This window comes from Chlorocebus sabaeus, chromosome 22 (assembly GCF_047675955.1).
Source record: "Chlorocebus sabaeus isolate Y175 chromosome 22, mChlSab1.0.hap1, whole genome shotgun sequence".
NCBI lineage: Eukaryota > Metazoa > Chordata > Mammalia > Primates > Cercopithecidae > Chlorocebus > Chlorocebus sabaeus.
In genome coordinates, this window is record NC_132925.1 from 73,274,473 (window position 1) to 73,289,360 (window position 14,888).

Genomic DNA, 14,888 nt, shown 5'->3' on the forward strand with positions numbered 1-14,888 from the left:
TGAAAAATGCACTTAACAATAGTAATACAATAATTATAATAAGACTATTAGTTTTATATAAAGAAAATGATTACGAGGTAATGTGAAGAGTGAAAAAGCATGAACTTGAAAAAAAGGACTCCTAAATTCAAATCCTAGCTCTTCTACTTCTTAGAAAATTGCCTAATTACTCCGAGCTACTTGTTTCTCATCTGCAAAACAGAGCTACTAATATCTAACTCACAGGGTTGTTGAAATGATTAAAAGGACAGTGTACATTTCTAGCATGTTGAGAGTATTCAGTAAGTGTTAGCTATTATTATTTTTATTGATTAATGGTTACTTAGTAAGGATATTGTCTCTAAAGAAGGGGAGGAGGAGGAAGGAGAGAGGGAGGATAAGGGGGAAGAATACATAAAATTATGAAAGGCAGGTACAGAAGAGCCAGGAGGGGTAAGGGACATATGTGGAAATGCACTGGGGGCATTGGTGGGGATCAGTGACGTCTTCTCAAAGGATGTTGGCCCTGAAGCATTTAATGGAGAAATGGAATATATAAACAGGCAGTGGTGAGACCATACATGACAATAGAATCCTGAGCCACAGTCTTTGTAGCAACTGCCTTGGGAAGCCAAACCACAACCTCTGCAGCAGCCACTTCAGGAAACCAAACCACAATCTATGCAGTCAGGACTTGGTCAATGACTGCCAAGGTCTCTATTTTTTTGCCCCTACTTCCAACTCAAGACCAACCAGAACTGGGCGCGGCGGCCTGTAATCCTAGCACTTTGAGAGGCCGAAGCGGGCAGATCACTTGAGGTTGGGAGTTTGAGAGCCAGCCTGACCAACATGGAGAAACTCTACTAAAAATACAAAATTAGCCAGGCATAGAGGCGCATGCTTGAATCCCAGCTACTCAGGAGGCTGAGGCAGGAGAATCACTTGAACCCAGGAGGCAGAGGCTGCGGTGAGCCAAGATCATGCCATTGCACTCCAGCCTGGGCAACAGGAGCAAAAACTGTCTCAAAAAAAAAAAAAAAAAAAACCGGAAAAAGTCAAATATGCTTTCAAACCAATCACATAAAATGCCCCACTTCTTGTGGGCATGACCCCAGCTGCCCCATGCCTACAACCTCCAATCAGAGCACACTTGAAGTCTTCGATAAAGACACCCCTGGCAGTCTTTGAGTCTCTGCCAAATGCAAGCGATGGTGGCTGACTCCCTCGCGTATTCATTTCTCAGAGCTGCCATAAGAAGTTACAAGTTTGGTGGCTTAAACAACAGAACTTTATTCTCTCACAGTTCTAGAGACTAGAAGTTTGAAGGTGTTGGCAGGACTGTACTCTCTCTGAAGACTCTAGGGGACAATCTGTTCCTTGTCTTTCTCTTAACTTGTAGTGTTGCTGGCAATCAGCATTCCTTGGCTCGTAGATGCATTGCTCCAATACACACCCCATCATTACATGATGTTCTCCGTGTGGGCTTCTGTCTCTGGGTCCCGTCCCATCTTATAAGGACACCAGTCACCATGGATTATTATGGGCCCAGCCTACTGCAGTATAATCTCATCTTCACTAATTATATCTGCAAAAACACTGATTCCAAAGAAGATCACATTTGGAGATTCTGGGAAGGACATGAATTTTGAGGGGACACTGTCCAGCCCAGTACACCTTGCTGTAACCAACTCCAAATGAACAGTTCTGTATTCCCACATGGTTTGTGAGGACAGTGGCAGACAGTTGGCAAGTCAAGGGGGCAGAATAGTGGGGAAATCATAGGCCATGCAGCAGGGTAAGCTACTGCCATAATAAACACTCCCCACAATTCGGAGGCTTTGTGCACCAAGTCTACTCCTCACTCAGATCATAGTTCATTCATGAGGGTGGGGTGGAGGAGGAGTGGGGTTTCCATGCAGTGGCTACTTCGGGATCCCTACTTCTCTTTCTTAAGACTCACTTCACGTCTACTCATAGTTCACCAGCCTGAACTCAGTGCGACCACACCTGCTCCAAGGGAGGCAGGACATGTATCATAGCCAAGTGCCTGAGAAGAGGTCATATATCAGTGGTGGTCTGAAGCCAAACTGTGGAGAAGAGAAGGGCCCATCTCCTCTGTCCATGCTCCGCTGCCCTATAGGCAGATGTACCAGGACCCCCAAACTGCAAGCTTCACAAAGGACTCCTCTGAGGACCACTCTCTAAACTATGCCAACCTCCTGGACCATCCTTTCCATGGTCCTTCTTTACAATATGACATTGAGCAGTTCATAAAGGATGAAAGTATAATGTGTTAGTTCTCTGAAGGGGCACTTGTAATTTACCTAGAGATCTAGATTCGCTCCCCACCCCCCGCCACAGCCGATGAATGAATCTCTAATATTAAAATCACAGCTCTCAGAAGCAGAGCATGTGAGGTAGTAGGGATGGGAGCGCCCTTCTAATCATAGAGAGTGATCTAATCACATCCTGTACCTAAGGGTTGATCAGCCCAGAAGGGCATCATCAGAGAAGGTGCTTAGTGGCCAGGCGTATAAATTTTAAACAGGCTCCAAACTGTTTTTCAGCTTATCTGCTTACCAGCTGTGTGAACCGGCACACACTTCTTTTAACATCTCTGATGCTTGGTTGCCTCATCTATGAAACAGGGCAATAATAGAATCCACTTCACTGGTTGCCTCTGAGAATTAAATTAGATAAGACACAAATTATGCACCCAATGAGTGGTAAACACTGGTAGCCGGTAAGAGCAGCTTACTTGGTATTTTTTCAGTGATAATGGAAAAACTTGAATTTTAAAATCCCACCTTCTCAGTTTCTTAGTATCTAAATATGTTGTCCAACACACACATCCTCCTGATCAATCGGGAGCCCCAGCATGGGGAGACCCTCCTGTCTTCATCTTTGTGCTCCCCTCCACTGTGCCCCCCGCCCGCCTGCCTGTCACTTTGTATGGAGTGAGTGTGGATCAAAGCTCAATTAAAACTCTGGGTGCTGGGGAACGAGAACGTGATCCTTGAGTCATTTTAATGACTTATAATTAATGTAATAAGAGAAACATTGTTAATGCATTAAGGAAAACAGGGCTGTCTGCCAGAGAAACAAGCAGATCTTCACTTTGGAATCCTACACTTAGACATTGCTGCTTTCGCCTTAATTCTCAAGGCACCCTTTGGGACTTTGTTGGCTGAAATAGATTTACAGAAGACACAGCATTCATCATCAGGCCTCAGGTGACAGGCCTCTTAGGCAGCACCATTGCTGTCATTTTTTTGTTTTTAAACAAAACTCCCTTCAGCCTGAGAGTTCATGTAGTAAAGTCCACATGGGACTAACACCACCTGGGACCCAGTGGACATTTAGGGAGTCAGTCATGTGTCAGAGCTGCACTCCCTGAAATGCTGAGATCCACTCCCATTCCACATGCCATCTGCAATTGGGATGAAGCCCCTGATATGGTTTGGCTGTGTCCCCACCCAAATCTCATCTTGAATTATAGTTGCCATAATCCCCACGTGTCGTGGAGGGATCGGGTAGAGATGATTGAATCATGGGGGCAGGTTTTTCCCATGCTGTTCTCGTGATAGTGAATAAGTCTCATGAGATCTGATGGTTTCATAAAGTGCAGATTTCAATGATAATGGAAAAACTGCACACGCTCTCTTGCCTGCCACTACGTAAGACGTGCCTTTGGTCCTCCTTCGCCTCCTGCCATGACTGTGAGGCCTCCCCAGCCATGTGGAACTGTGAGTCCATTAAACCTCTTTCCTTTATAAATTACCTAGTCCCAGGTATTTCTTCATAGCAATATGAAAATAGACCAATACAGTCCTCTCTTAAAAGTCCTCGGTGGGAATGAAACAGAGAGTTGCTCTTTTCAGTATGGTTTAAGGAAAACTTCCATCAGGTAGATGAATAGATGAACATCATAGGGTTTGTCGCATCTGTGCTGCTTGGCTGACCCTGGGGGCTTGGGAGAAGCTGCTTCTGTCATCGTGGGGCCCCCATGGCTCCTGCTCACAACAGTTTTAACAGCCTATGAAGTTTGTTCTCTCATGTACATGCTACTGCCAGTGTATAAGGAAACTGTTTTCTTCATACTCTGACTAGGCACAATTTAACAACTGTTTTAATGTCTTATTTACTTACATAAGAAAAAAATCATGGCCAGGTGCAGTGGCTCATGCCTGTAATCCCAACACCATGGGAGATAGAGGAGGGAGGATTGCTTGAGGCCAGGAGGTTGAGACCAACCTGGGCAACATAGTGAAGCTCTGTCTTTACAAAAAACCAAAATACTAAAAGTAGCTGGGCATGGTGGTATGCACCTGTAGTCCCAGCTACTCAAGAGTCTGTGGTGGGAGAATCGCTTGAGCATGGGAGGTCGAGGCTGTAGTGAGCCATAACCACACCACTGTACTCCAGTCTGGGTGATGGAGCAAGACCCTGTCTCAAAATGATTGTTTAAACTTTTCATAAGGAAATTAGTTTTGTCCAAGATGAAAATTTCACTTTCTGAAGAATGAGTATGCCTAATAGCTGTTGAGTCACTTGCTTGAACCCACACCCACTATGTGGAATGTATTTTCCTTTCAATGAATCTGTTCTTTTCTTCTACTGAAAAAAAAAAGGATGCCTAACTCCAAGAATTATGTACATTATTCACCTGTCACCATCCTAATTCATATCCTATTCATGTCCTTTGTACACAGGAACCTATTCTATTCTAGAAAAGAGAAATCACACTTTGTTTTGTGTTTTTCCTACTACTTAAAATTCCTGTGGGCAGTAGTTGGGTAATATTTTATCTTTGTAGTCCCTTAGCTTAGCATTGTAAGGAAATGTGAGTTGTACTACAGGAGATGGGAGAGCTTTGCCTAGTCATTTACCCAATTACTCACCCTACGATGTGCCATTTACTGTTTAGACATGGAAGAAACAGCAAAGAGCAGCACAGACAACCACCTTGCTCTCATGGAACTTATATTCTAGCACAGGAAGACCCACTCTATGCAAAGAAACTAAGTATGAATATGAAAATCTTAAGATAATAAGCGCTATTCATTTTTTAAGCTGATGAGAAAGAGACGACTAGGAGGAGGAAAGAGGCAAGTTTAGCCGGGGAAGTCAGGAAAGGCCTCTCTGAGAAGCCCAGAGCGGAGCTGAGTTGAGCAGAGCTGGAGGCACAAGAAAGAGCTGTCTGTGAGATCCAACGCAGAGTTTGGCAAATGACGACCCCTAACCAGATCCCACCCACCATCAATTCAGATAGACAGAACAACACATGCTAAGTCCCAGCACAAGGACCAGGAGGACAGCAGAGAGGCTGGAATTAAAGGCGGAAGATGGTCCCTGAGAGACAAGCAGAGAGCAGATCCTATGGGACACAGGATACTTTTTGTCATCTCATCATATGCTACCATACGTTATGGGTAAGATGATTTTGTCTAGTCTCTACCTCAAAACAATTTCTAGTAACAGAAAGCAAGGCCTATGTTTTATCATTGTAATTGACAAACTCTACCCCATCTTCCTTGAACGATTTGGCCTGGGGGCTCACGAATCCATCACTCGCAACCCTATTGCTTAGAACAGAGGTTTACCAACTAGAACAGATGAGCCTCATCTCAGCTCTGCTACTTACAGCGGTGTGAACTTGGGCAAGTTACTTAACTTCTCTGTGCTGCAGTTTTCCTCACCTGCAAAGTGGCGCTATTACTACCCAAATCAAGGATTCTGTGCAGATGCAATACATGTAAAGCACTTAGTAAGTGCAGCTGCTATTGCTATTATTGAGCAGAACACTCACTGGGCACATTAAATGTGGGTGCCTGGTCCCACCTCTAGATATCTAGATTCAGTAAATCTGGAATGGGGCACAGAAATCTGCCAGGAGGTGTGGGAGTCACACATTGAGAAATACTGCCCCAGGAAGACAGGTGTGGGACCATCTGGCCTGGCAACCTGACCTAGCCTAAGGCGTTGATAAACAGTAACTGTCTATCATTGAATGGGTAGATACTCTAAGGGTGGGGGGTGGGATTTTTTCCTATGCAAGCTCAAACCTGAGGTTGAGCAAAGAACAGAGGTGGAGGTAAGGATAGAAATGGGTTGGGCCTCGAATCAATCCCACTCTGTGATGATAACATTAAGTCCTCTCCATTGTAGGCAGAGCCCTGTGCGGATTAAGTTGTGATACGGACAAGAGACAGGGAAATACTGGGTACAAGAGGGTGGTTCCCTGGCAAAGGCCCCACCCTCAAGCCTGGATACCCATAGCCCTAAATGGGAACAGGCATTTCTGTTTTTGTGCCCAAAAAGCTGCCTTTTGGCCCCCCATACCTGCTATCCTGCCCACATATAAATCCCAAACTCTACACTCCAGAGCGGACCTGCAGGCCAGCAGACCAACAGACCAGCGACAGCAGAACGATGCGAGAGAGAAAGAGAGGAACGAGGCAGCAGAGAGAGAAGAGGGACGTCTGGACGCTGAGGGGAGTTTGGCTGGGGACGGTAGGAGAAGGGTCCAGCTGTCGGGCGGCCCAACTCCAGGGGAAGATCACCCTCCCACTCCATCCCCCTTCTGGCTTCCCATCCATCTCACTGAGAGCCACCTCCACCACTCAATAAAACCTTGCACTCATCCTTCTAGCCCGCGTGTGATCCGATTCTTTCGGGACACTGGGCAAGAGCTTGGGATACAGAAGGCTGTCACACTGGCCCTCTGCCCTTGTGGTAAGGCAGAGGGTCCACTGAGCTGATTAATACAAAAGCTGTCTGCAGATGGCAAAGCTGAAAGAGCTTGGTAACACTGGAGTACAGGCACCCACCCCTAGACACTACCACAGAGCTGAGAGCCCAAAGAACTCACCCCAGCCTCTGTGCCTGCCCATCCTCGTGTTTCCCCTAGGGGTTTGAGCTGTGGGGGTGACTGAACAGGTGAGCCACACCCTTGTTGCATGTCCTGTGAGAGGAATCAGGGAACTCTCCTGTTTCAGTTGTATATAGAAAAATAGTTCTGTTCTGTAATTCTCAGGAATCTCTTGTGTTTATCTCCATTCTTATCTCGTGGGTGTCAGTCCTTGGATTGCACTTCACGGGGAGGATATTACAAAGGGAGACAAGGCTTCCTCTCTTTCCCTGTGTCCCATTAGGTAGAGCTACAGGGGCCAGGGAGGTAAATGAGTGGGGTGGAACCAGTGTGAGATAATAGAGAGTGGTGAGGACTATGGTAAACCTAAGAGCACAGGCTGTACCTAAAGGGCTGGTGGCTCCTCCCCTTCAGCTAATTGTTGTCACACAGAAAATCAGACCAAGAATAATCAGATATTCCTATTTTCCAAAAGAAGCCAGATATCCAGATTTTTGTGCAATATATTTCTCATTAATAAATGTTGGCCAGTAATTCATTTTTTAAAACCCCATGCGGGCCAAACAAAACACATCGGCTGGCTGGATCCAGCCTGTGGGTGGGCCTTCAGTTTGCAAACTTCAGTCTAGACTGAATAATTCCAGCTTTGGGACCTATGCTGACATTGTCCACCCACACCCGCACCCCTACTCTACCCCATGGCCTGGTGGTGGAACAGGACCTATCCAAGGGCAAGGAGTCTCAATCCTAGCTGCACATTAAAATCACCTGGGGAAAGAAAAATATATATTGATACCTAGGGCCCATATCCAGATATTCTGATTTAATTGGTCCAGGTAGAGCTCTTCAGTTAATATGTATTCACAGTTCAGCTCCACTGTATTTGCAGGAGATGGTCTTGGGACAAGGGTGCCCAGAAGTCTGAGAAACAATGCCAGGCTAGAAATCTCTGTCAAGGTATTGGATTTTTTCTCCTTTCCCCTTGTCTATGGAGAGCAGTTATATTAAGTTAAAAAGAGTTTGACATTATTAAAAGTTTTGTCTTTCAATTTCCATCACAATAACTTCTAGGTCACCCCTAAATTCTCATATTCTAGAAGAACTTTACAAGGTAGAGGTCTTGGTCCTGGTCCTGGTTTCACTGGGGTTAAGAAAGGACAAGCTAAAGATACCTTGCCCCTCCTGCTCCCCTCCACTAATGTCCACATCAAGAAGCAGCATCCCATGGCAGGGTCGAGTTCGGAAGCTCCAGGTGACAGCCAGCAGGCCAAAGGGAAGATGCTGTAACACTGAGGAGCTGTGCCAGGCTGTCTCATGTAGGTTTAAGGCATACCACCTCGTTCCCAGACATACCAGAGCAAAGTGACCCTTAACGTTGGGGCCGGGAGTTGATGCTTGGGTGACAAATTATTTTTAATCTTTGATACTTAGCCAAGTGTTTGGTTCAAAGTGATCTATAATTGTGTGTTGAAGAAGTAGAGGAGGAGATAGAGAAAGAGAAAGTTAATGGCTGTCTTTATTGCTTTTCTGCCTTTTGAGGCAATTCTTACTCTTCTCATTCCCTCCCCATGAGTAAATGGGGGGGTCTGTATGGGAACTGGGTCCACTAAACATTGTTTTGTATTAGCTGCTGTGCTTCCCAGCAAGTTCACGAGTTGCCAGGGTGGTTTCGTACAAAGGCTTCACTCACATATATTAATTGGCCTTTAACACACAGGAAGACACCAGTGAGGTTTTATAGTGTGTGGAGGTTTTTTGAACCAGGAACCAGATTCCTAGTTTTCCCTGCACCCACTATTTTCCCTTTGAAGTCAACAGGAGCCCTGCTCAGGGTGTCTAGAGAGAAACAAGGATCTGGTCTAAATGAATTGTTAGGAAAATGTATTAAAGTGCTAAAGGAAGATTAAGTTACCTAGAGAAAACACACTTTGGCCAGAAGGAACTGCAATGAGAACCATCTGAAGGAGGTCCTGGGGTCAGAGAAAAGAAGAAAACGTATTTTTAAAATTCAATTAATGCATGCAGTTGCTTCAGAGGAAATAAGGAGCCATTGTCCTTCGCATGTTTAAAATATAAATTGCCAATTAGCAATGCTATTGGCAAATTGCTCTACAATTAAAAACATAGAAATGTTGTTTGAGGCAATTAGAATAATTGTCATATGTTAGTTATGGGTTGATGGATTTTTGCATGCTGCCAGCAATTACCTTTTGAGCCTGAGCTTTTCTGAACAGAATCCAAATCCATAAAGACATTGATATAATAAGAACTGTCTTCTTTGTTGGTGTGCCTGCCATATTTTTAGTGTCTTTTAAGGTATGTAATTACCTTTAATTAGGTTTTCAGAAGAAAATGTTTAATATATGTTTGACTGGGTCATCATTAAAGAACCTTGTAACCAGTTTGAAAGGAGAAGAGAATAGGAGGAATACAGACTTGGGAGTCAGGCAAACCTTGGTTTAGATATTTACTAGCTGGGTACATTTGGCAAATTGCTCAGGTTTCTGAACCTTAAAGTAAAAGGAGGAATATATACCTTACAGCAATGCTAGGAGTATTATATGAGATAATGTTTACATATTCCTAAGCCAGGTGCTCAATAAAAGCAATGATTGTTTTTCTAGAAAGAGTACAGATATCTTCTCAGGCTTGAGGTTCCTCTCAACTCTTTTATTATAGTAAAATCCTTGAAGTTAGTATGCTTGCAACTAGGACTGTCAAATGTGGCTATACAGATTATGCCCTGCACAACTTCTAGGGTAGTCACTGACATTGGAATCTATGTGACTAGTGCCCCCTGGGGTTGTGCAGTGAACAACCTTCATAACTATACATGGCCCCTCTGCATGCAACCAGAATCCTAAATTTACATCCTTTTTATTCTTGGTCCTCAGATAAGCATGTTCTGTTTTTGTTCATTAGACCTTCTCCTAGCTGGGCTTTTTCAGCAGTATTGATCGGCAGTTAGCAGATTTCCACTTGCAGGCCTGCAGTATGTTTTTGTAAATAAAGTTTTATTGGAATGCATTTACACATATTCTAAATGAATAAGTTCATATTCATATTGCCTATGGCTGCTTTTGTGATACAATGGTGGAGTACAGTGGAGTTGACCCCAGAATAACATGAGTTTGAACAGTGCAGGTCAACTTACACATGGGTTTTCTTCTGCCTCTGCCGCCCCTGAGACAGCAAGACCAACCACTCCTCTCCATCCTCCTTCTTAGCCTACTCAATATGAAAACAAGAATAAAGACCTTATGATGATCAACTTGCACTTAAATAGTAAATATATTTTATCTTCTTTATAATTTTCTTAATAAATAATATTTTCTTTTCCTTTTTTTTTAGAAGGGTCTCACCCTGTCACCCAGACTCCAGAGTGCAGTGATGAGATCACAGCTTACTGCATCCTCGACCTCCCAGGCTCAGGTGATTCCCCCCAGCTCAGCCTCCTGAGTAGCTGGGACTATAGGAATGCACCACCATGCCCAACTAAGTTTTTTTAAAATTTTATTTATTTATTTTTTTAATGTAGAGACATGGTTTCACTAAGTAGTCCAGGCTGGTCTCTAACTCCTTGGCTCAAAGGATTCTCCTGACTCATCCTCCCAAAGTGCTGGGATTACAGGCATGAGCCTCCATTCCTGGCTCAATCTTATGATTTCAGATTCACTCATCCACACCTCCCCAAACTCTCTGGTACCTTGTAGCAGTCATCTACTGATCCTTAAAAGATTTTAACTCCTGATCCACTTTCACTCTCACAGTAATCTTTCCATCATAATTCTTGGTAATTTTCATAACCATGCAAATGATCTTTTCACTCTCCTGGCCTCCCACATTTTGAATCACATCATCTCCAGTGATTTTGTTTTCATTCATCATTTGACAAATATTTATTGAGTGCTTGACCTTGCTCTTCTATTCTCAGCTGCCTCCTCCCACAGTCATACCTTACCTTGCTAACAATAGCAACCCCCTTACAATCAAGCATCCCTCTTTACAACCACATCTTCTATTTTGCCTTCTCATGATTCCTTAAACCTCCATCACCTCTACCCTTATTCTCCCTCTCAACCAATGATCTTGCCTTTTATTTCACTAAGAAAATAGAAACAATCAGAAGAGAATAGCAAGGCCGGACGCAGTGGCTCACACCTGTAATCCCAGCACTTTGGGAGGCCGAGGCAGCAGGATCACCTGAGATTAGGAGTTCGAAACCAGCTCGGCCAACATGGTGAAACCCCGTCTCTACTAAAAAATACAAAAAATTAGCTGGGTATGGTGGTGGTTGTCTGTCATCCCAGCCACTCGCGAGGCTGAGGCATGAGAATCGCTTGAATCAGGGAGGTGGAGGTTTTAGTGATCCAAGGTGGTGACATTACACTCCAGCCTGGGCAACAAGAGTGAAACTGCATCTCAAAAAAAAAAAAAAGAGAGAGAGAATAGCCAGAAACTCCTACTACCATGGCTACCTGCTCTGTATAATAAGGCACACCTCATTTTGTTATGCTTTGCAGATAATGCTTTTAAAAAATATTTTAAAAAATATTGAAGGTTCGTGACAATCCTGCATCAAGCAAGCCTATCAGTGCCATTTTTCCAATAGCGTGTCTTCACTTTGTGTCTCTGTTACATTTTGGTAATTCTCACAATATTTTTAACTGTTTCATTGTTATTATGTCTGTTTTAGTGATCTGTGATCAGTGATCTTTGATATTACTATTGTTATTTTGGGGAGACGCCACAAACCACGCCATAGAAGATGGCAAACTTAACAGATAAATGTGGTGCGTGTTCTGACTGCTCCAGCAGCCACCATTTCCCAGTCTCTCTCCCTCTTCTTGTACCTCCTATTTCCTGAGACACAACAATATTGCAATTAGGCCAATAAATAACTGTCCACTGGCCGCCATGTGTTGAAGTGAAAGGAAGAGTCACACGTCTCTCACTTTAAATCAAAAGCTAGAAATAATTAAGTTTAGTGAGGAAGGCGTGTTGAAAGCTGAGATAGGCTGAAAGCCAGGCCTCTTGCACCAGTTAGCCAAGTTGTGAATGCAAAGGAAAAGTTCTTGAAATCAATTAAAAGTGCTACCCCAGGCTGTGCGCAGTGGCTCACACCTGTAATCCCAGCACTTTGGGAGGCCGAGGTGGGTGGATTTCCTGAGCTCAGGAGTTCAAGACCAGCTTGGGGAACATGGCGAAACCCTGTTTCTACCAAAAATATACAAAATTATTCGGGCTTGGTGGGACACGCCTGTGGTTTCATCTACTCAGCAAGCTGAGGTAGGAGGATCACTTGAGCCTGGGAGGCAGAGGCTGTGGTGAGCCAAGATCATGCCACTGCATTCCAGCCTGGGTGACAGAGTAAGACCACTTCTCAGAAAAAAAAATGAAAGAAAGAAAGAAAGAAAGAAAGAAAGAAAGAAAGAAAGAGAGAGAGAGAGAGAGAGAGAGAGAGAGAGAAAGAAAGAAAGAAAGAAAGAAAGAAAGAAAGGAAGGAAGGAAGGAAGGAAGGAAGGAAGGAAGGAAGGAAAGAAAGAGGAAAGAAAAGAAAAGAAAAGAAAAAGTGCTACCGCAGTGAACACAGGAATTAAAAAAAAAAAAAAAAAAGCTAAACAGCCTTATTGCTGATATGAAGAAAGTGTAAGTGGTCTGGATAGAAGATCAAACCAGCCACAACATTCTCTTAAGCCAGAGACCAATCCAGAGCAAGGCCCCAACTCTCTTCAATTCTATGAAAGCTGAGAGAGGTGATAAACCTACAGAAAAAAATTATGAAGCTAGAAGAAGTTGGTTCATGAGGTTTAACGAAAAAGCCATTTCTATGACATAAAAGTGCAAGGTGAAACAGCAAGTGCTGATGGAGAAGCTGCAGCAAATTATCCAGAAGATCTAGGTAAGATCATAGCTGAAAGTGCCTATGCTAAACAATAGATTTTCAGTGTAGATGAAACAGCATTCTATTGGAAGAAGATGCCATCTAGGACTTTCTTAGCTAGAGAAGAAACATCAATGCCTGGCTTTAAAGCTTTGAAGGACAGGATGATTCTTTGGTTAGGGCCAATGCAGCTGATGACTTTTCAAGTTGAAACCATTGCTCATTGACCATTCTGATAACCTTCGGGTTTTTAATAATGAAGCTCTGCTCTAGAAATGGAACAACAAAGCCTGGATGATAGTATATCTGTTTACAGCATGATTTCCTGAATATTTCAAGCCCACTGTTAAGACCTACTTATCAGAGGAAAGGATTTCTTTCAAAATATCGTTGCTTATTGACAATGCTCCTGGTCACCCAAGAGTTCAGATGAAGATGTACAAGGAGATGAATGTTGTTCTCATGCCTGCTAACACAACATCCATTCTGCAGCCCATGGATCAAGGAGTAATTTCAACTTTCAAGTCTTATTATTTAAGAAATATATTTCATAATGTATTTCAGCTGCCATAGATAGTGATTCCTCTGCTGGATCTGGGCAAAGTAAATCTAAAACCTTCTGGAAATGGTTCACCATTTTAGAAGCCATGAATGTTCTTCAAAATTAACAAGAATTTGGAAAAAGTTTATTTCAACCCTCATGGATGACTTTGAGGGTTTCAAGACTTCAGTGGAGGAAGGAATTGCAGATGTAGTGGAAATAGTAGGAGAACAGGAATTTGAAGTGGAGCCTGAAGATGTGACTGAATTGCTGCAATCTCATACTCAAACATGGGCAGTTGAAGAGTTGCTTCTTATGCATGAGCAAAGAAAGTGGTTTCTTGAGATGGTATGTGCTTCTGGTGAAGATACTGTGAACACTGTTGAAATGCTCAAGAATTTAGAATTTCACATCAATCTAGTTGATAAAGCAGAGGCAGGATTTGAGAGTATTGACTCCAATTTTAAAGGTTCTACCGTGGGTAAAATGCCATCAAATAGCATGGCACGCTACAGAGAAATCTTGCAAAAGGAGGAATCAGTCTATGCAGCAAACTTTACTGTTGTCTTATTTTCAGAAATTGCCACAATCACCTCAGCCTTAGCAACTGCCACCCTCATAAACACTGAGGCAAGACCCACCACCAGCAAAAAGATTACAACTTGCTGAATGCTCAGATGATCATTGGCGTTTTTTAGCAATACATTTTAAAAGTAAGATATATACTTTTATTTTAGACAAACACTATTGCATGCTTACTAGACTATGGAACAGTATAAACATAACTTTTGTATGCACTGGGAAGCCAACATATTTGTGATTCTCTTTATTGTAATATTTGTTTTATTGTAGTGGTATGGAACCAAACCTGTAATATCTCCAAGGTACGCCTGTAATCTGCCTTCCAGCTTCTTTAAGACTATTGTGGTCCCAGGGAAAATCATCCTCTCCCCTTGTCCAGTCTTGGTTACTCAAGAATATTGCTCTCACATTTCTCCCCTTCCCTTAGTACATTATTGATTTGTTTCTATTCTCTACAAATGTATTTCCATCATTAAAAATGCCATGTTATTTCTCTCATCTCAAAATAAAACAAACTCTCTTGACTCCACTTTCCTCTCCAGCGATCATCCCATTTCTCTGTTAGCTTTGATAGCACAACTCCTCAAAAGGGCTATCATCATTGTGCCAAATTATGATTATCTTCAGTTCTCTCTTTAATACTTTAATCTTGCCTTTGTTCTCTCTACTTCACCAAAAGAGCCATCGTCAAGGTTACAATAAAATCTGATGCTAAATCCAACGGTCAGTTCTTAGTTCTCACCTAGATCTTCCAAAAGCGTTTCCCACGGTGAACTATCCCTCCTACTTAGCTTCCAGAACACCATGTTCTATTGGGGGGCACAGGAGAGGTGGTGAATCATGGGAGAGAAACATTTAGGAGACCCTGGGACACATTTGGATTGACCGTATTGAATGAAGGCGGAGTCTCACTCTTTGTGCAGAAGCCTCACCCTTGTAAAACAGACATGTAGACTGAGAAGTAGTAACTCTCTTGTTATGTGATGCCTAGAGGAACTTAGTGGCTAAGGAGTGAAGGGGTGGATATAGCA